The sequence below is a fragment of the Callospermophilus lateralis genome, chromosome Y (assembly GCF_048772815.1).
Source record: "Callospermophilus lateralis isolate mCalLat2 chromosome Y, mCalLat2.hap1, whole genome shotgun sequence".
Classification (NCBI taxonomy): domain Eukaryota; kingdom Metazoa; phylum Chordata; class Mammalia; order Rodentia; family Sciuridae; genus Callospermophilus; species Callospermophilus lateralis.
Window position 1 is genome coordinate 4,153,593 of NC_135326.1, and position 24,147 is coordinate 4,177,739.

A 24,147-nucleotide genomic window follows, 5' to 3' on the forward strand; every position below is an offset into this window, starting at 1 on the left:
CTGTAGAAAATTCATCATATGTGATATCAATGATGCTCCCACTCTTTTACTGAATTCTCATTGTGTTTTTAATATCATAATAAGCTCTTCATGTACACTGTCTCCTTATTTTTAACATCAGCCTTATGAAGGTGGTAGAATTATTATGGTGTCTTTTTAAGAGAAGAAAATTTAAAAAGTAGAAAGATAAGAACTGGTAAGTAGTCAGGCCAGGATTATTGCTCAGTGGCTCTGTTTATATAGAATACATAAATTTAGCTATCTTATTATGCTGAATTTAAAGAAATTAATGAATTTCAGTCTGAAATCATTCCAAGGTCATGTTAGAAACAACTTATCCAGAGTCTGGGAGTTCTTTGTCCAGTATCTTGATCATTTTATCAGATTTACCCTTAGAATTTTCCTGTTATGGAGAAGACAGTTTTGATTTTATTTTGAGTTTAATGTATTTATAATGCCCTTTTTAATGAAAGTTTCTTTTGAGCATCAGCCCTTATCCACTGGAACAATGTGCATCCTGGGTCCTGGTTATCTCAAGCAGAAGCTTGCAAGATTATTAAGGCTGAGTTTTCTTAATCACCCATCATTTCCTATTCTGGTTCCTTCATCTCTTTGATAGTCACCTTTTGAGATTTCCAGAATGTATGGTATTTATTATATTGGAAGGCTAACAAAAAAAAAGGGAAAATGATTGATGAGAAAATAAAGCAACATATGTGTGCAGAATTGGGAGCCCAATGACTGTGCTCCAAATTAAAGGGACAATGTGATATCCCTGTGAAAGTGTTTACCTTTTTTGCCTAAGAAGCTATGTAAATAAAAACTGCTTACCCATGCAATTTTATATTTGCTTAACTACATTATCAATTTTAGGCCAGTATTGTTTCTCTATCCTTTAAATGTTATTTACTTTTGTAAGTTTGAACATCAAATTTTAATCATGAAACTTTTTTTCTTATCCTCAATTTATGAACATATACAGGAATGATAAATTATGATTTTATTATTTCTATATCAGTGTGTAACAAGCCCTTCTTACGAAATTCATCTATTGTCTTCAAAAAACCAATAGGAAACCCATACATGATATGAGCTAATGATCTATTAATAAATGAAATTTTAGACAAATTTATACTAGGAAACTATTAAAAGAGGTACTTCAAACACATAGCTTAAAATATGAAGAAAAGACAGGAAAAAATTAACTCAACCTCTAGTAGTCTTTACCTTCTATATATTTTTTTTATAAAATATAGTAATTTCCCCAAATAAAGAATATTATAACCCCTTGGTGTCAACTTACACAGGTGGAAGCTGGCATCAGATTTTTTTCCTAACTTGATTATATATTCATATATAAACCAGACTTCATATATCACATGGATATCCCAGTATTTTTTTTTAATTCAACACATAGGAACATAATAAAACACAAGAACTTATAAAACACTGTTTTATAAAATTAGTGGTTATGTTAGGAATGATTTACTTTTCAACCACATCTTACATTTTTTAATTGTTTTTAGATTTTTATTTTATTTTTTTTAAATGTGGCACTGAGAATCAAACCCAGTACCTCATGCATGCCAGTCAAGTTTGCTACCACTCAGCTGGAGCACCAGCCCCTAATCTACATTTTTTTTTAACATGATGCACCCTCTTGCTATTGGATGAAGTCTATTAGTCCATGTTTCTATTTTCAAGCCTTAATTCTTATTTTTTTAATTGGTTATTTCAATACTTAGTTCCCATGGGAAAACTGGGGTATGTACATCATTACCAGGCAACTTTCTCCCCTTTTGTTCTCAGGACTCCACAAAACCATGACTGTGTGGCACTGTAATAAAATTTGGTGGAAGAGGCCAGTGACAAAGAATGGATATAAATATAAAATGGTAGGCTCAGCTGGATCCTGCTACAATTAAGGTGTGGGAAGACTTGCTCCTTCCAAGCCTTCCAGAGCTTCCATGGAACAGCTTCTGGATAAACACTTTCTTTCCTTATATCTGCTGGGATAACACAAAGAACATTTTATCCATGACTCCTGTGCTGGCTGATGGAAACCTTAGCGAGGGAGAGAGTGAGTGTGCTCAGCAGACCTTGGTAAGGAGTACTTTGGGTTAGAGAATTCCATTTATATTATATCTCCTGCATTGGTCAATTCTGAATGCAAATTAACCTCAGCTGAGAACTGCAATGAAATGTATAGATCATTCATGTACTTATTACTGTGTGACATGCAAGGTGGTTGAGAAAAAGCCACAATGGATAAATGTAAAATTTTGCCACTGTTGGCATTCCAAAACAGTTAAAAATAGATAATGCCCCTGGTTATACTTCTACCTCTTTTAAAATAATTTGCTCATCATTTGTCATTACTCATATAACAGGAATCCCATACAAACCACAGGGACAAGACATACTTGAAAGAGCTCATCAAACTATTAAAATATACATATTAATGCAAATAGAGGGAATTACGAAGGGGTATATATTGCCCAAAGGAAAACTTAAAATAACCCTTTTTACTCTAAACATTTAAAATTTAGATTCATCAGGACTTAGTGCTACAGAAAGGGATATGTGACCAAAAAATCTACATAAGCCCAAGGTACTTTGGAAGGATATTCTAACAGGACAATGGAAAGGTCCTGACCCAGTAATTGTCTGGAGTCGGTGGTCTGTTTGTGTGTTTCCACAGGGAGAAAAGCAGCCAATTTGGATTCCAGAGAGAATAACTAGGGTCCTGATTCAGTGATTTTCTGGAGTCAGGGGTCTGTTTGTGTGTTTCCACAGGGAGAAAAGCAGCTGATTTGGATTTCAGAGAGATTAACTAAAGCGATTTCTACAGATCAAAAAGAAGATGATTTGATTCAAATCCATAACAGCTGAGATCCAGAACTCCAATTTGGCTACTCTTACATCTGCAACAGAACCAGGATGCTTTTTTCAATATCTATTTTATTATTACCCTTTCCCACATCATGAAATTCCATTTTGTTTTTTTGAGCTTATGCAGACCTAGGTTAATGTTTTGCTGATCAGTTCTATTTTTTGACTATAGAGTTTTTAAACATTGCAATGGAGATTTCACCTGTAAAATATTATAAGGCATTTACTATTATGTTATGTGTTGTATTTATTTTATTATGTGTACACACTTGTGTTTTATGTTGTATGTTTGTATATACATATGTCCATATATCATAAATGATGAGTGCTCATGAAAAAAATGGATCCAAATATTTTTTTTATTATTATTACTCACATGATTTAAATGGTTTAATTTAAATTGGGTAAACAGCTTTTGAAGACTGTTTTAATATGTGAACAAAAAAGGAGTTTAACAGATCTGTTTATTTACTTTCACCATTCATTTTCATTTTTTTTAATAATTCTGTTCAAGATAAAGTAAGTTGTTCAGAAAATCATTTTCTGTTTTTGCCTTATGGAATGTTACATAATTTTTTTTCTTTAGCCATTGTTGCCAGAATTCCTATCTTCATCCCAGTGCTGGTGAACACAAAGATAAAACCAATCTACAGCTTCTGCAATAGCTATAACTTAATTGCCTGCAGAACTTGCCTGGACTATGTATCACTTGTATGCATTGTGATCTCACTTGTATGCATAGTTAACTATCTGTTGGTGCAGCGAAGTGTGGTAGTGTTGGGGTATTTTTGCTGATGGTGTCATTGGTAGTACATTTTTTTTCCAAGAGAAGCCATCACTGAACTACTTGCAGAACTTGCCTGGACTATGTATCACTTGTATGCATTTTGAACTCACTTGTACAAATTGTGAACTAGGTGTTGGTGCAGCGACGTGTGGTAGTGTTGGGGTATTTTTGCTGATGGTGTCATCAGTGGTACAATTTTTCCAAAAGGAGCCATCACTGAACAGCTTGCAGAACTTGCCTGGAATATGTATCACTTATAAGCATTGTGAGCACCGACAGATAGTTCAAAATGCATACAAGTGAATTCACAGTTCAGTGATGGTCATTCAGCTAAAATTTGGGGGCCAACAGAGGTGAGGCAAAGAACCTCACCCTCCCGCTTTTAATAAGACCTATCCACAGATGTGGCTGTATGCTGTATTGGTAGTCAAGAACGGGTAAGATCCAATTGCAATGGTACCAACCTAAGACAGGAGGCTGACACCTTGAGATCGGTTCATCTGATGACGGGTAAGGACCATATGTAGGACTGGGAAACCTAAGGCAGGTTAGAAATGAAGGTGGAATGAGATGTACATCATTATGCCAAATATATGTATAAAGACACAAATAGGTATGAATATATGACGAGAGATGTGAATTATTGTGCTCTATAGGTGTTATATGAATTGTAATGCATCCCAATGTCATAAGTAAATATTAAAAAAACAATAAATCTGTTATTTATGAGAGATCTATAAACGAGGAGCTTTTATCATGTCAGAAATGCAAAATAATAGCTTTTTCTCATATTTAAGTAATCTCAAAGTTTAAAAATTATTTCAAGTACAATATCATGTGATATATATATATATATATATATATATATATATATATATATATATATATTTTCATTTTACCCTTCTTACATACTAACATATCTTTTGCAAGAACCTAGTTCCCTTGGAATATTTAAGCAACCATTAATGGCAAAAGCAGCTGTCGCCCACAAGTTCAAAAAATGGAGATTTCCCCAAAAATGAAAATATTGTGAATGTATTGTAGTATTTCAAGGTGTTAAATGTTAACAGGTAAGATCTTTTTGGAATCACAATTTTTTCTTTTGCTCTATACTTTTTTTGTTATAATTTTACTTATTAGGAGATGTGTGTGTGTGAGCATACACCACACACACACACACACACACACACATATATATATATATATATATATATATATATATATATATATATATATGTTGTTTGTTCTCCTGGGAACTAAATTCAGGGTCTTGCACATGCCAGTAAGCACTCTACCTCTTCTTGAAATCATAAGCATTTGCCATCACCCCTGGCTCTGCCAGTACATTTTTAAATAGTCCCATAGTTTATTTCTATAGTTTTCTACTTTGTTTTGCTGTTAAATGTAATTCACAAACCACAAATAGTACTTTTTGATTTATTTTTGTCATTATTAATTTGCCTGTAGTTTGTGAACAATTTTAAGGGGAGTCAATCAGTTTTCAACTATCATTTTCTTATAGTTTCTCCTTGTTTGCAATAAAAACCGTATGGCAAACTTAGCCATTATTTGCAGGCTTTAGAAACTTTGGGGGAAAACACATTTAGTTGGAGCAAAATATACATGCATTACCAATAAGGAGCCAAATGGCATTTCTTTTGTAATAAATATGTGTGTTTCAGAGATTGAAAAGAGAACTTTGTGTTTACAAATATATTGGTAACTGTTAAAACTCTAAAAACATAAATGTCTTTGTGATTTCTTTTAATAAAAAAAGATTTTAAGAAAATTACCACTCTCTATTTGTAATAACTGAATCTATTCAATTTATTTAGAAATTGTAAATTTATTTGACTTAAATTTGTATTTTTTAAAATACTAATAAAAATTGAAGTAGATCCATCAACTCTGTTTCAATGTTTATATTTAACCCTTTCACTAAAGTAAAAGTTTGCCTACTTTTTTTTTTCTTTTCTATTAAAGAGAATTTATGGTGTCAATGGAAACAAGGCAAAAACTACAGTACTGTGTCAAGGTCTGGAGAGCAGAAGGCATTTAGTAGATATGTCAGAATTTAATTCACATGACATCTGTGAAGTGTTAAAATTATACCTTCAATGGTTTAATTTTTTTTTATTCTTAACCTATCACTAATAAAAGAGAAAAATATTTTATATTTCATATTTTTTATTGGTGTACACTATGTCATTGCCCCCTCCCTCATTTTTCTAAGATTTTAATAATGATGTACTTTGATGTGGACATATTTTCATCCAGTATTTTCGACACTCCATGAGCTCTGTCAGTTCTGAACAATACAGTTCTTGTAAATTTTCTTGTTTTTTATTGCCTATTTCCCCACCCACCCTCTGTCTTTGTAATTTTTACTTGAAGCTCTTGTTGGGAGATTGTGTGTGTGTGTGTGTGTGTGTGTGTGTGTGTGTGTGTCTGTGTGTGTGTGTGTGTGCACATGCATGAACACATACACAAACACACATGTAAATATTTATAGACTTGTTTTTACTCCTGGGAATTAAAAATTCAGGGTGTTGCACTTTCTTGGCAAGAATACATGTTTTCTAGTTCTCTTACCTTTCCTTTTCTTTTTGTCTTTTTTTCTTTAAAACCTTTTTAAGACATGTCCCTGGCTTTTTTTCTTGAATATTGTAAATTACTCCATTTGTAAGATTATGATTTAATTTTCAAGAAGTTTTTTTTATATTCCTTTAACAACATGTTTTAAATGATTGTATGATGCTCTTTTTTTTGTGGATATTCACAGATTCTTCTCGTTAAGGGTTCTTTTCTCTATTTAGCTTCTAAACTCTGTAGAAATAAAATGTGATCCTCATATAAAACATTAAATTTTCTATAGCACCATAAAATTTAAAAAATTATTTGATGTGAATTTTAATATATTATCTAATATTTTGGTATCTAGTATTTTGAATTATGAGGTATTTTGTTAATTTATTTATTTGTATTGGAGCTCATCTTCTTTGAAATCTGGTATTTATATTTCATTTAGAGTACTTCTCAATTTAGATCAGTTGCATTTCCAGTACTCTTTCCCCATATCTGACTTGTTGCCAGCATATTGACAGCATACTTTTAGTCCTTCAATTTGTTCTTTTAATACCCATTTATTTTGATTTTTGTCTTTAATGATGTCTAGTTATGTTTGGACTTGAAATCACTTTGGAAGCACTTGAACACATCAAGGCTTTTTAAAACTTTGAACTTTACTATAAAGTGGTCTATTGGACTGTTTGGTATATGCCTAATTATATGCCTCTAGTTCCCTGTTCTGGCACTGGTGTAATACTCCCGGGAACATTATTTCTTTTTTCTTAATTGTAGATAAACACGATAGCTTTAGTTTGTTTATTTATATTTAAGTGGTGCTGAGGATGAAACCTAGTGCCTCACACATGCCAGATGAGTGCACTACCACTGAGCAAAAACCCCAGTCCCCCAGGATAGGGTTTTTCCTTGCTTAGAGATATAGTACCAATGCTGTGGGAGCCATGTGCATAAGACAACTGTAGGATCTGTGCTTTCAGTTTGCATATAGCCAACAAATCCCCATTTAAAGACAGTACGTCTCTTTTTCTTATGTTTTGCATTGCCTCGATTCAGAGAGCCTCTCAAGATAAAAATTTTCCAGATTTTTAGGAAGGAGATTGCTCTAGTACATGGAGTGAAGACAGGATTCTATATACAAATAAGCTTTCTAAGCTGGCCCACCTGCAACCTAACCCAAGATCAGAGGATTTGGTAGTGATTGCCCATGTCCCTTTATAATTCTGAAAATCATGTTGAGTGAAAATGGGTCAGCTCTCTTGGACCTGCTGCATCAGAACTTGTTCATCTGCTCTTCTACTTGTGAATTATTGCTTTTTGTTTTCTCTATTTTCCTAGTTCTTATGAGCCTAATGTATTTAATGGGGGTTGCACGGGGAAAAAATTAAGTATAAATTGCTGAATCTACAATGTAAGCCCAGGTAATCATTGATAAATCTTTAATCTCATTTTACAGACACCTCAAATGAGAAATGGAGGTTTATTCTGACTATAAGTCTTATAATACGTCATTCTTAATCTCATTTAGCAGTCAGGAAGAGAAGATGAATAGGGTTCAATATAATTAACTTGCATTATGTTGAGAAATTTTGTATGTCTAAGACTTTCATTTTTAAAGTCTGTTAAATTTTTGCAATAGTGTCAGAGAGTGGACTTTATTTTACTCATTGAACTAAAGCTCCAAGATTTTAAGTGACTTGCTTCAGATCCCAGTTCTGACGTGGTGAAGATAGAAATTGATCACAGGCAACACCCTAACTTTCCACAGATATTATAGTACATCAGGTAGTAAAAGGTCTACTGAATTTTCTACTGTAGATCAGTAAACACATTGAAATTTATTATGGCAATGGATATTTGTTGTAAAAACTTTTTTTGGATGTATTCATGGCAATTCAGCCCATTTTAAAGTTTCATGAGATATTGACAGTATGTTTTTGTTGGTCATATTATCTTCGGCTGATCTTCATTCTTGCCCAAGAAAAACATGGGCCTTGTAGCATTTGCATATTTTCACCTCTTACTCATCAAATCTGTGCCTTTTCTGATTAATTTTATTGATTTTTTGTACTATCATAGTTTTGTTTAAGTAAAAAAAAACTGAAGATCATGCTATTTGGGGGGCAGATGCAAATATAATGTATTTAGGACACAGATGAAGAGTTTTAAAATCCCATTATGAAGCTTAAAGTTTAAATTTCATTTAAAGTCTAGAATTTTACTCATTATCTCTTAATTTGTTATTAACATAAATATAAACTATAGTGAAGATTTTGATTTGCTTTGTACATCAATTCTCTACCAAACACATATATTTTATGGGCAAGGATGAAGTTCAGTACTAGAGTGCTTGACTAGCATGCTTGAGTAAAACAAGGGTTTTATCCCCAGCACAGAAAATGAAATAAGTGCAGATTAACTTCAGATTTTGTTAATCTAAAGGGACATTCTAAATTATTTAAATATTTCTTACATATAGTTACTTTAACCAAAAAAATGGTAAAAGATTTTATTAAATATTGATTTTTGGTTTTAATTGGATGCAATAACTTTATTTTATTTATTAATTTTTGTGTGGTGCTGAGGATAAAACTCAGGTTTCCACATGTTCTAGGCAAACACTCTTTCACTGAGCCACAATCTCAGCCCAAAGATATTTTTAATATAATTTTATTTCTTTTGCTACCAGACCATTGTTTTCATTCTGTTGTTACAAGGAATTAATGGAGCTTGCAAAAGAAATCCAACATAGTAACTAAGATGAGGACACCAAAAAAGATAACTCTGAAGGTGACACATACCCAAATATGTGTACAGAAATTTACAAAATTCTTCTCAAAAGCCAGGATCTTCTAAGAAAATTGCAAGCATTAAATTTTAACACTCTACATTACCTTATCATCCATCTTAAGAAGTAAAAATTTTTCTACCATCTTAACTATTTTTCATTGCACAGCGCAATAGTATTCAGTACATTTATATTGTTATGGTTGATTTTCAAATGATTGTTTTATTTTTATGATGTTTTTTATTACATTGAATACATGCTGCAAACATGGTTCCCTCAGATGCCTCCTGTGTGCCAAGATCTGGCTAGGGAAACTGGGATAGAAACACAGAATTTCTGCTATTTGTGGGTTCATCCTCCTTGGGGAGAGACCGGTAAAAAACCACAGTACACCATCATTTTTTTTTCAGTAGCTGTGCACAGCTTGCAGGCATAAAGAGGAAGTTTTGGAGGTAGGAATAGAGAAGAGGAGACAAAAGACCTTGAGGCTTATTTTAAGATCTGAGTGTTGATTTGCTAGAGAATGTGTAGAAGAGCATACTAGGCAGAGAATAACAGACATGGAGACACAAGAAAGCATTTTGCATTTGAAAAACTTGATTTTATTAGGCTACAATATAGCAAACAGTAGCAGAAACTGTGCTACCCTTCCTAGAAGCTTGATAAGAATATCTTACATACCTTTTAGATGAGTTGACCATATTGTCTCTATACCCAATAAATAACTTGCATTCAGGAATTTCACTTACTTAGATTTGCCTGTTAGACCTTTCTGAGAGCAATTCAGATCTCATTTCAATTTTTTAAATTTTTTTTATTATTTAAAATCAGTTATACATGACAGTAGAATATTTTTTAAAACCATTGTACATAAATGGATCACAATTTTTCATTTCTCTGTACATTATGTAGAATTGCACCACATGTGCCATCATACATGTACCTAGGGTAATGACATTCATCTCATTCTACCATCATTCCTACCCCATTCCTCTCCTCTTTCTTCCCTCCCTGATCCCATTAAATGTTCCTCCATTCTCAGACTCCCAATTATTGACCAGCATTTATTTATCAGAGAAAATATTTGGCCTTTTCCTTTGAGGAATTGTCTTACTTCATGATATTCTCCAACTTCATCCACTTACCTGTAAATTATTTTATTCTCTACTAATGCTGAGTAATAATCTCTTGTGCATATATACCAATTTTTTTATTTATTCATCTGTTGATGGGCCTCAAATTATTCCATGAAGTACAAAATTAGGAAATCCTTCCAAACTCATTCTGTGAATCTAATATCATCCCGATAGTCAAACCAGTCAGGGACAGATGAAGGAATAAAAATTCAGACCCATATACCCAATGATCATAGATGAAAGCATTCTCAATAAAATTCTGTCAAATCACATACAAAAATATATAAAAAAAAATAATGCACCCTGATCAAGTTTTGTATTCGAGAGATGCAAGTTTGTTTTGACATACAGAAATCAATAATTGTGATTCATCACATCAATAGACTTAAAGATAAAAGCCCTATGATTATATCAATTGATGCAGAATAAGCATTTGAAAAAATACAGCACCTTTTCGTGTTCAAAACATTAAAAATTGAAGGGGTGGTAGGGACATACCTCAAGATAGTAAAAGCTCTCTATGCTAAAGCTAAGGCTAACATCAATCTAAATGAAGAAAAATTAGAAGCATTCCATCTAAAAACTGTTCAACAAAATCTTTGCTAGTCTAGTCAGAGCAATTAGATGAAAGACATTAATGGGAATATGACTAGGAAAAGAAAAACTGAAACTATTATCAAGGGTCAAGTTTGTTGGGTCTAGGTAAAGAATCATTTCTTTCATTCTGACACTTTCCGGACACAAACTGAATTTCAGAGTACTATATTAGTATAAAATGCATGCAAGTATAAGAAACTACTGAAATCTTAGCAGTAGAATGAAGAAAAACACCCCTAAAAATAGCTCCATGTTTGTATGTGGGATATACTTTCCGTTTCTTATCCTGGAAACTGAAACATCACTGTCTCTGTCTTGTTTAGCTATCAGAATTATACTAGCATCATGTAAGGGTAAAGAAGTTGTGATATATATATATATATATATATATATATATATATATATATTGAATGGGGTAGCTTTTATATTTCTCTTTCAAAGGATTCATCACTGATCTATAGAAATGCATTTTATTTATGACTATTGATTTTATATCCTGTTACTTACTTTGATAGAGTTCCTCATTACCAACTCACAGATGATCTTCTATGGGTTCCAAGAGACACAAAATATTTAATGTAGTACAAGTTGTTATTGTACCTCTGGTGGATGAAAGCTGTCCTTCCAAATCCATGATATCACCAGAACATTTCACAAAGTCACAATATTTTTCTACAATTCAAGCGAGTTTTGACCATTATAGAATTGCATTAAATTTGTGATATTTATTTTTACAAGTTCATAGTCTTTGAACTGCTTATTTTGAGATGTTTTGCTTTTATTTTTTATTTTTTTCTCTTATCAATAGGATATCCACACTACAGATATTGAAATTGAATATTTTGAAACAGCTTTATCATTTTAGGACTCAGAATGCAAGCAAAATGCATTAGAAAAATGGGATGCATATCTCATTGGTGAATGGTCATGTAACATATATGGTTGCATATTTCAAATCTTTCCAAGAAGTCATGATTAAAAACCAAGGTAAAAGGGGCTGGGGATGTGGCTGAAGTGGTAGTGCGCTCGCCTGGCATGCATGCAGCCTGGGTTCGATCCTCAGCACCACGTACAAACAAAGATGTTATGCCTGCTGAAAACTAAAAAATAAATATTAAAAAATTCTCTCTCTCTCTCTCTCTCTCTCTCTCTCTCTCTCTCTCTCTCTCTCTCTCCCCACTCTCTCTTTAAAAAAATAAAAAATAAAAACAAGGTAAGGGCTGGGCTTGTAGCTTAGTGGTAAAATGCTTACCTCAGCATGTGTGAGACCTTGAGTTGCATCCTCAGTGCCATATAAAATTAAATAAATAAAGGTAAAATATTGTATCTATCTACAATGCTCCTTATTTAAAAAAAAAGGTGAATTAAGTTAAGATCAAACTTGAAAGTTTGATTAGTTAACTTTGCTAGACATTAAAAATGTTTAATGAATGTCATTTAAATGAATATCATGCTTTGTTTCTCACTTGTAAAAATATATCTTGAAATTCATAACTTATTTTTGTTCGTGTTCTGAAATTTATTTTCACCTTTATCTCTTTATTATCAATTAAAGTGAAAGCATAAAAAAGCTGGACTCCTGAAGCTAAAAAAAAAATAATAATAATAAAAAGACTCCTAAAGATTTTTGATGTCCCTTTACCTGTGGCCTACTTTTAGCAGAAGAAGCACACATGTCTTCCATTTTATTGGCTGCAGTCCTTTTGTTAATTGTTTTTTGATCAATTTATTTCAGTGAATGCTTTCTGGTAAGGGGCTTAAAAGATATCTGTTTCTTACTGCTTTAGTAGAGCTAAATCAGAATTTTTCAACCTATGGCCATATATGTTAAATTTGATATATAAAATTAATGAAATATCAATGATTAAAGCCTGAGAATTTCTGAAAACACAGGAGGTCCATCATCTCTCTTTGGAAACAAAACAAAACAAAACAAAACACTGGACTCACTGATTTCCTTTATCTGATTTGTTCTTATTAGCCCTTCGGTGCTATGAACATTGGCCTCATTTAAGCAATAGCTAACCATCTGAGGAAGGTTAATAATGCCAAGGGTCATGTCCCTAAGTTATTGTTGATTCAGGATTTATTTTATGGGAAATAACCATAGATATATTTTTTTTAATTTTTATTGTTGGTTGTTCAAAACATTACATAGTTCTTGATATATCATATTTCACACTTTGATTCAAGTGGGTTATGAACTCACATTTATACCCCATATACAGATTGCAGACTCTCAACAGTTACACATCCATTGATTTACATATTGCCATACTAGTGTCTGTTTTATTCTGCTGCTTTTCCTATCCTCTACTATCCCCCCTCCACTCCCCTCTCCTCCACTCTTCTCTCTCTACACCCTCTACTGTAATTCATTTCTCCCTGATGTATTATTTTTCCCTTTCCCCTCACTTTCTCTTGTATGTAACTTTGTATAACCCTGAGGGTCTCCTTCCATTTTCATGCAATTTCCCTTCTCTCTCCCTTTCCCTCAGACCTCTCATCCCTGTTTAATGTTAACCTTCTTCTCATGCTCTTCGTCCCTACCCTGTTCTTAGTTACTCTCCTTATATCAAAGAAGACATTTGGCATTTGTTTTTTAGGGATTAGCTAGCTTCACTTAGCATAATCTGCTCTAATGCCATCCATTTCCCTGAAAATTCTATAATTTTATCATTTTTTAATGCAGAGTAATACTCCATTGTGTATAAATGCCTCATTTTTGTATCCATTTGTCTATTGAAGGGCATCTAAGATGGTTCCACAGTCTTGCTATTGTGAATTATGCTGCTATGAACATCAATGAAGCAGTGTCCCTGTAGCATGCTCTTTTTAGGTCTTTAGGGAATAGCTGGGTCAAATGATGGTTCCACTTCCAGTTTTCCAAGAAATCTCCATACTGCTTTCCGAATTGGCTTCAGCAATTTGCAGTCCCACCAGCAATGTACAAGTGTACGCTTTTCCCCACATCCTCGCCAGCACTTGCTGTTGTTTGACTTCATAATGGCTGCCAATTTTACTGGAGTGAGATGATATCTTAGGGTGGTTTTGATTTGCATTTCTCTGACTGCTAGAGATGGTGAGCATTTTTTTATGTACTTGTTGATTGATTGTATGTTCTTCTCTGAGAAGTGTCTGTTCAGGACATTGGCCCATTTGTTGATTGGATTATTTGTTTTCTTATTGTTTAAATTTTTGAGTTCTTTGTATACTCTGGATATTAGGGTTCTATCTGAAGTGTGAGGAGTAAAGATTTGTTCTCAGGATGTAGGCTCCTATTTACCTCTCTTACTGTTTTTTTTTTTCTGAATAAAAAACTTTTTAGTTTGAGTAAGTCCAATATGTTGATTCTAGTTATTAACTCTTGTGCTATGGGTGTTCTATTGATGAATTTGGAGCCCGACCCCACAGTATGTAGATCGTAGCCAACTTGTTCTTCTATCAAATGCTGTGTCTCTGATTTGATATCAAGCTCCTTGATCCATTTTGAGTTAACTTTTGTGCATGGTGAGAGAAAGGGATTCAGTTTCATTTTGTTGCATATGGATTTCCAGTTTTCCCAGCACTATTTGTTGAAGATGCTATCCTTCCTCCATTGCATGCTTTTAGCCCCTTTATCAAATATAAGATAGTTGTAGTTTTGTGGATTGGTTTCTCTGCCCTCTATTCTGTATCATTTGTCCACCCGCTCTGCCCCTACTCCAATTGGGGTGACCTGTATGCCGCACCGGCAGGCCGCTGGGCCTGTTCCAATGGTCGGTCTCAGGCCTGCCTACCTTGTGGGCGCGGGTGGCGGCTCTGTTCTGCCCCTACTTCAATTGGGGTGACGTGACTACCATGCCAGCGGGCCGCTGGGTCTGAACCACCTGTCAGTGGCAGGTCTGCCTACCTTGCAGGTGCGAGCAGCGGCTATACTCTGCCCCTCCTCCAATTGGTGTGACCTGTCTACCATGCCTGCAGACCACTTGGCCTGTTCTGCCTGTCGGTCGCGTGTCTGCCTACCTTGCGGGCTCTGGAGATGGCTCTGCTCTGTCCCTACTCCAGTTGGATTGACTTGACAACTATGCCAGCAGGTCGTTGGGTCTGTTCAGGATGCGAGCGGCACTCTGCTCGGCCCCTACTCCAATTGGGGTAACATGACTACCATTCTGGCGGGTCACTGAGCCTGTTCCAGGCGCGGGCGGCGGCTTTGCTCTGCCCCTACTCCAATTGGGGTGATGTTACTACCACACCTGCAGGTGTCTGGGCCTGTTTCAGGCACAGGCGGCGGCTCTGCTCTGCCCCTACTCCAATTGGGGTGACATGACTTCCATGCCAGCGGGTTGCTGGGCCTGTTCCTGGTGCAGGCGGTGGCTCTGCTCTTTACCTTCAGCTTGATGACAAAGTGAGAGAGACTGGGGTGTTTGTGACTCACTTTCTTTACCAGGAAACCATCTGTTTCTGTCGTCACTGTTATCATGAAGTTATCTCCTCTGCCACTTTCTGATGACATCAGATCTCTGCCATGTTGGTATCCCCTGCGAATGGCAGCATTTTGTTCCCTTTGCCAGGTGACCAAAGCAATGTGTGAGTACTGACCAGCCTTCACAAGCCCTGTCTCAATCCTGTTGCCACTGCCTATGAAGGCTCGGTTGGTATTTACCTCCACAGTATTCAGTAGAACCTGGACCGAGAAGCAGTTTCTGTGGGTTCTTTAGCCCTGGGCCAGAGCAGTTCCGGAAGCAAGAATTCGGCCGCTCCAGGCTCCGTGTATGTTCTGTTAGGATTAGGCTCCAAGAAGCAGTTTCTGCGGGTTCTCTAGCACTAAGCCTGAGTAATTTGTCTGCAAGACACAGGGTAATGGCAGCCTGAAATTACCTGTTCTATAGCTGAATGAGCTGCGATCAGTTGAAAATAGGGATGGTGACATCAGCTCTTCAAGATGGTGGTCTCTGGCTTCCTCAGTAGTCTTACAGGTGTGGAGAACTGAATTGAACCACTTTATTCACCCATCTCAAACCCAGAATACAGCACTGAGCACAGTAATTGCACAGCTGGCAGGATCCTGCAGAATCTGCAGCACTGTATCTTTGCGTTGCTATCTCACCTTTTCCCAGCGTGCACCTCAGACTGTAGCCGCGGCGCAATTTGCTGAATAAGCAGCATGACCCTCCATGCAGACAAATCTCTGGCATTTGAGCCCCTGTAGCTGATCCTTATGCGATGAAAATCTTTTCTTTAGGTTTTGAAGCACCCCAATTTTGCTGAAAATTCCTAACAAGCTAACTTTTAGCTGTTCTAACTCGTCATTCTCCTGCTCAGTGACACAGTACACGGGGGTGATGCACTCCCTTCGCCACCATCTTCCTAGCAGTTTCTGATTCAGGATTTGAACTTCGTCCTGTCTCATTACTAAATGTAACCTTGTTTCACTGTCCAATGAAATTGGATTTCCAGTTAGGTATAGAAATAACAATAAACAATTTTAAAATATTTTGAAGTTTTCATTACATAACAGCCAATTCTGATCCTTTTCTTTATTAGATTATTAACACCACATGCCATCATAGATCCATGTAGGATTTTTTCTTGACAGAAGAATGCACTAGACTTGCCCAGGGCAGAACTGGAGAATGAGCTGAGCCAGCACCCAGATAGCTGGCTGCGGAGCCTGTAGTCTTCATGGTTCCAAAAATTCTGCAGGAATTTTCATATGTTCTAGTGTTTACCATCCCACCACCAAGGCTCAGCTTCCCTCTATCAATGTGGAGAAAGGACCAGGACAGCAAATCACAGGAGCACTGGTTGGAAAACAGGGAAGAGAGGCCAGCAGCCTCAGGTGAAGAAAGAGGTCAGATGAAATGATGACCTGCAAGTGATGATGCTGTGCATCTGTGTGCAAACCACTGTCCAAGTATGTGGGAAAAGGACTAGGTGGCAGGGATGAGGACTGTGAGCTATTAACAGGGTCATTGGAAAGCCATCAAACCACTGGCAAGGCAAACAGTTGTCTGATGTTTCTCAGCAGAGAGAGGAGGATTATGGCCAGAGGGCTGCACATTTATAGCAGTAGGAGATTCTGGGGTACATTCAGAAAAGACAGAGTATAAGGAGCTGTGGTTCTAGGTGGGAAAACAGGGACCTTGGGAGAAGACTAGAGGAGAAAGAGAAGAAGCAAATTCTGGAATCACCAGGACCAGTATTAGAATGGGCAATATTGACAGCTCTTCAAACTTCTTTGACCAGTGGATGTTATCATGTATTAGTGGATCAGATGAGAGAGCATCCAAGTCTTATCTAGTATATCACTCTTAGCATGGACAGAATGTAGCTGGAAAGCAGATTAATTGACAGGCCAAGGCCTTGAGACTCAGAACATGGCTTTGGTTGGTGTACAGAATAGTGTTACTGTTCTTTAGTTACGATTGTCTGCCTGTTGAAATCAGGAAAGTTCTTAACCAGAAAATATTAATTCTTGTGTAGTATATTAAAACAAGTTACTTCAGGAAGTGTTTTTTTTAATTTTAATTTTTGGTTGTTTTTTGTTGTTATTGTTGTTTTTGTTGTTGTTTTAATTTTATGTAGTTTGTGGCTTTTTGTTGTATTGATTAAGATAAATTTTAAAAAGTAATTGTTTAATTCAAAATGTGCCTTTAATACTGTATGGATTTTTAGCTCCTCTGCATAGAAGACTGAAAATATTATGTTAGAAAAAATATGTAAGACTATATTGCTTGAGAGAGTGCCCATTTATAAATAACCACACTTTCTTATTAACCAAGCTCCATGAAGTTAAAAAAAGAAAGAAAGAAAAACTTTTCCATTTCAGGTAACAAAAACTTGAATCATCAACCCAAAAAATGGACATTATGTGTAAAACCATAAAATAACATAGTCTGAAATCTGATGTGGCAACAAATGATATACAGAGGCCTATGCAAAGCAACATTATCAGACATTTTCATTTGCTTTAGATAGGTTCCATTTTGCAAGCTCTCCTAATGAGAGAAACAGCAGAAATGTAGGAAATGTCACTTCAAAAAAGTTTTGCCAGAATCTTACCTTTAGAGGACTTAATAAAAAAGAGACCTCTACTATTATTGGTTCCCAATTTAATGGTTTTGATCAGCAGATTCCACAAAAACAAAAACAAACAACAACAACAAAAAAAAAAACTCAGGGAAAACAATGTGAACCAAAAAACTTAACTGGCATGAGTGCAGTAATTGTGCCAAGTTCACTCCAGGAAAAAGTGAAATTGATCATCAGGCTTAGTGGTGATCATTCCAACAGTGCCACAGAGCCAAACACAACAGCCAGATCAGCGAGAGAGAAATCATTCTTACTGTCTTGCTCCTGCAAGAGCACCCAAACACTGCAGCCCAATCTCAGAACAACATTTTACAAACCACTTACCCTTACCAGCAAAGTCAGGGGGACTGAGAGAGATCAGCTCCACCTACATCAGTGCTGCCTCCTACCTCAGCTCTTACTCCGCTGAGTCATTGTGGAGAAATCCATTTCAGAGGCAAACAGCATATCACCTTGTTCTTTGAAACCAGGTGCTGACCCCAAAAGAAATCTGAGAAGCTAGTTCTACATGACATAAATCCAATGTTCCAGGGACTGAGGCGAAAATAAATGGAACAATTACAAAACCTTGAATTTGAACTGCCATAGTTTGTGTAGGGTTGTCAAAAATTCAGTTTTCTTTTTCTTTTTTTCTTTTATGTATTATATTTATTTTAGGAAACGATGTTGTGACAGAACCAATTTTGTATAGGATTGCCAAAGTGTGTATTTTGTCTTTTGGCTTTGTATCCTGTTTGCTAGTCATATAGAATGGTAGTGTATTAGTCATATAGAATGAATGTGCTTCACTGGTATTGTCTTTAAATTATGTATTTTTGAAATTTTACATAAAATAATATTATAATTTTAAAATTTCAAATAATTTTCTTTATAAACTGATTCATGTAAATTCATCCTTAATGTATGATATTCATCTCAACAAATAGGGGCAGTAGGGGAAAAATTAACTTTATTTTGGAACAAACCTGATTCTGATTCATAAAATGTTTCTGAATGCAAGTGCCTGAAAAATATTGATTAGGTGTGAACTATATCTTCCAACATAATGTTCTAGTGCATCTTTGACCATTTGTGTTGTTATAGCATGTATGTAAGCATTGGCAATTCACTTTATTTTTTTTAATATTTAAGTAGTGGCCAAAAAACTTGCAAATTTGTCTTCAATTGGATTCTTCTTATCAATTTTAACATGTGACAGTCAATACAATTGTACAAAGAAAATGCACTTCAATACTAAAAAGTCTGAAACTGTCAAAAAAAAAATTATACAGATAGAACAAAAGAATACAACATTATCAAAAGCATTAAAACCATCTAAAGCCAAAAAACTAAACTATTGTATAATTTAAATTATAATATAATTATATTTATTTATTATGTATTACATAATAAAAACTACATATTATAGAATTACATATAGCCGTATGATATTGTTTAAATTATATATAATTATAATATAATCTATATAAGTTATATATTGTATCAATATGAATTACACCAATATAATAATATTATTATTATTAACAATATAATCATATTATTATATATTTACAATAAAATTAAAAATAATATAATATAAATTAACATAAATCTAAATGTATTATATGATATATAATATATGTTACATATTTAATAAAAAATATGTTTATATTTAATTTATATATATTATATTGTTATATTGTATATTATATATGTATTTTCTATATCATATAATTTATATTTAATATGTATAATTCATACATACTTTATATATAAATATATAATTTATATCATATAATTTACATGAAATATGTATAATTAATATACATATTTAAATATGAAAATATATAATTTATATAAGAATGTAAATATATTATATATTATATAATTTACATGTAATATGTAATATGTGAATATATAATATATGTATATATAAATATGTCTAATTTATATACATAAAATTTATATGTATTTTTATATATAAAATTTATATATTTTATATGTGTATAAGAAAATAAATAAATACAATATAATATTATATAAATTAATATAAATAAAAATTCTAAATAAATATTTTTATTTAAATTATGCTATATAATATATATTATTATATTATATAATATGCAACATTTTTATATAATATTATAATTCAATTTATATAGATAAGTTTTATCTTATTTGGCTTTAGATGATTTTAATACATTTGATAGTTTTTAACCCCTTAGTTTTATCTATATAAAATTTTTTATGGCATTTTTAAACTGTGTCATATTTCATAAAATGGTCTTAAAAAATGTGTGCTTCTGAAATTCCTGATTTCAATGCATTTTCTCATTATATCATGTGGGTTTTGTTAAAACCATTGCTTTTGGCCAGGCACAGTGATTCATCCCTGTAATCCAAGTATCCTGGGAAGCTAAAACTGGTGGATCTCAAGTACAAAGCAAGCCTTAGGAATGGCAAGGCACTTAGCAACACTGTCTCTAAATAAAATTCAGAATATCACTGGGGATGTAGCTTAATGGTTGAGTGTCCCTGAGTTCTATCTCCAGTACCATAAAACACCAAATTTTTTTGTATGAAATCTTTTTACTTATTAATCACTTTACTTAATTTTTGTACTTGAACTATAAACTAGTGAAAATATATATGTCATTAGAATTAAGAAATAAATTATGTAAGTTTATTTTGAGAGTATAGTAAGTCTCATTGTTTAGAATTTGAGAGACACAGTTGACTGAATTGGTTTCATTAATAAACTTTTTTATTAGTTTTTACTAGTTTTATTAGTTTTTTATTAGTTTTTATTAGTTTTATAACCTAATCAACTCCTGTTATTATTTGGGTTTCATGATTTTTTTCTTAAAGTAGGATGTAAAAGGGACAAAAATATAATAGCCTTATTTGGTACATGTGAATTATATTGCAAGTCTATATAATTTGTATGATCATATTATACTTGTTTTAAATTATATGTATAGGTTTATATACACATTATATATATATATATATATGTGTGTGTGTGTGTGTGTGTGTGTGTGTGTGTGAAATATTTCAAATGGCTTCTCTGAAATTGTTGCATCTTGGAATATGATACTTTAAGATTATTAACTATTGACTCAGGGGTCAACAAATGGGCTCATCACTTGACTATAATATGAATTTGTTTTTAGGGCATGTTGTCTTATAGTTCTCTGTAACATTAAGGATTAAGGAGAAATGAACAAATGACGTTTTTTATGCTAACATCATTTTTTCCCTTCCTTATACAAAGTACAAAAATCATATAATGGTTGTAAAACTTAAAAATAAAATCCAAACTAACATTTATTGAGCTTCATTCGTGTATTTAGACTTTACCAAGTTGAAATTTCACTGTAGTCTCTAATGGGTAACTAAGCATTTTATAATTCCTTGATTCCAGATGAGGAAACTGAGGCTTAGCTAAGTGAGAATTTTTTAGTTTCCTGAGATGCAGTAAGCCTATTCAAATATCAAATGCAGGGCTGCCAAATTTTTATGAGTGCTTCTTTTCTTTTTTGGGACCAGAGATTGAACTCCTTAGCACTTCACCACTGAGCTACATCCAAAATCCTATCTTGTATTTTATTTAGAGACAGGGTCTCACTGAATTGCTTAGCACCTTGCTGTTGCTGAGCCTGGCTTTGATCTCGCAATCCTCCTGCCTCAGCCTCCCAATGGCTCACAGGTGTACACCACTGTCCCAGCTGGTTAATGCTCTTAGTAAATGTGATTACTAAATATTAGCAAGAAACACTAAACAATAGAAAATGCATCTTTAGATGTTTTTTATTGTAAAATACACATACAATTTTCCATTTGAACCAGTTTGAAGTCTACAGTTCAGGAACACTAAGTATATTCACATTGTTCTTCAACTATACTCATGTGCTCATTTCCAGAACTTAATCATCATTCTGCGAGAAAACTTACATACATTTAAAATCTTTCAGTTTTAGTACATGCACATAACCCAGTCAAACCTCATAAGCACAGTTGCACTTTTATGTCCTTCCTGGGATTTTTTTCAACTTGGAGCCTTCAGCCTGAATGTTCCAGATTCCTGGTGGCACTGAAGCAAGTGTCTCCTGAGAAGGGGTTGCTGATTCTAGAGTGACCAGAGCATACACAGTGCCCTGATACCAATAATGTAGTAGAAATTGTTCATTGGAAAGTTGTCTTAAGACAATTGGACACAGATGTGAGCAGAAGAAAAGGGCATTATGGAGATTCCTGATAGAGCTGCCAGGCAACCAGAAAGCTTTGTGGAAAGAATATTGTTCACAGTTATGAGAGGTGTTTGTGGAGGGTTGTTTATACTTTTCTTCCATGGACCTGTTTTACATGATGAGAATTTCATGAGAATTTATGAGTATTTTAAACTTCTTTTAATGTACTCTGTTGGTATGATTATATATGTAGCAATTCAGTGAATATCTGTAGTTTGGCAAAGTTCCATTTGCATCAGTATGTAGTAGTCCGTTATATTGCTGAATATTTGCCACTAATAGAAATTAGATCTATAGAAGAATCTCTTTAATAATGAAATGAAAAATGGAATGGCTTAAGAATTAAAAGATAAAAGATCTTCATGGAAAAAATTGTAGACCACATAAGTAATTAGAAGCCTCAATATTGTAAAGATCGTTATTTAACTTAAATTTATGAATTCAATCTAATCCCAACCAAAATAATTTTGGATAATTTGAAAATTAAAGACATAATGCCCCATTACCTCTAACCATTTGAGTGTGTACTTAAAAAGTGACACTTCTTCACAACCATAGTATACACATCAAATTGTGGATATTAACATGATGACGTCTAATCCACAAATTAAATTTACATTTTGGTAATTGGCCCCCAAATGCTGCTGTCTTCAAGCATCCCAATCCAGAATCACATTGTCTCCTTGGTCTGGTCTCTTTCCATCTGGGACTGTCTTTTGGTCTCTTCATTCATGACCTTGACATTGGCATACGCCAATTTGTATAATGTTGCTTACTTAGTTTGGTTTTCTGTAATATTTCTCATGATTAAAGTCAGGATATAAAATTGTATCATAAATATCAAAAATTATGTTTTATTCTTTTCATTTTATCATACTAAAAGATGCACAATGTTTATTTGTCCTATTTCTAGTGATGTGGTCTTTGGTCACTAGGTTAGGATAGTATCTACAAAGTTTTTCTCTTATAAAGTTAGTATTTGAGTAGATTCCGGGAGACCATGAAATGTCCCAACTCCTACTGAATTGCTAATAGCTAGTTTGAGTCTGTTGACAATTCTTGCCTGAAGCAGTTACTATTTTGATTGCCAGATGGTGAGACCACCACTTGTGGTTTTATATCTTACCATAAATAAAAAACTTCCCTTCTCTATATATTTATTCATTTATATCAGTTTAGGCTTATGGGTTCTCCTTTTACTTCAGTAGCTGATAATATATCATTTATTTTCATGCTAAAAATTTTCCAGATTTTTTCTGTGGGAATCTCTTTACACTGTCTTCTAAAGTCTTTTTGACATGTCTACATTTCTTTTTAAATTCTTTCTTATTTTTGGTACACCAAAGTGTTACAAGTTCATCTTGTGCTTTTACCTATCCCAAATCTATATTACATAGTTTTAAAGGAACATTGTTTTCTTTAAATGGGGAATGTTATATGGAAGCCAAGACTGGAGAAGAATTCATAGCTAACTGGGAAGTTACTGGTTCTAAGGCTGTTGGTAGATAAACTTGTACATATCCATATGTATACAGAAAAACATTGTTGTGTACTCTCATGTAAACATACATTGTAAACCTTGAAAACCTTGAGTTTACACTGATATTAAAGTCCTCTATTATACTTTGGGATTTCAGTTATTTCCCTTTCCATATTTTTAATTCCCTTTTCTTCTGGATTGAGAGGCTTGAAGACATTCAAGTCAGGCTTCCATATTCCTAAATATTTTATTTTTTCCTTCAACCTCCTGATGCTTCATTCTGCCTGGTCTCAAATATGCCAAATCCAGTCATCAGTCATTGCTGTATTGGTCTTGTCCACAGTAATCTCTGAAATGCAGCTTGAAACCTACCTCTACTACACAAGCTCATACCACATGAACTGAATTCATAACCCAAGGGAAGTTTATGCTGAGCCCACCATTGAAATTTAAGGTTCATATAATTTGCTAGAGAGATTCAAGAAGCAAATTGACTATCTTTTGAAAATGATATTTATTGAATTAAGAGTTTACTGAGTAAACTTTAAAAAGAATTGTTACAGATATTTACCAGAAATGAT

The 24,147-nt window shown here is 33.9% G+C and overlaps 1 pseudogene; it reads left to right on the forward strand.

Annotated features, from left to right (window-relative positions):
- The first annotated feature begins 2,037 nt into the window (after positions 1-2,037).
- Positions 2,038-24,147, forward strand: part of LOC143639821 (SH3 and PX domain-containing protein 2A-like) — a 30,447-nt pseudogene continuing 8,337 nt past the window's right edge.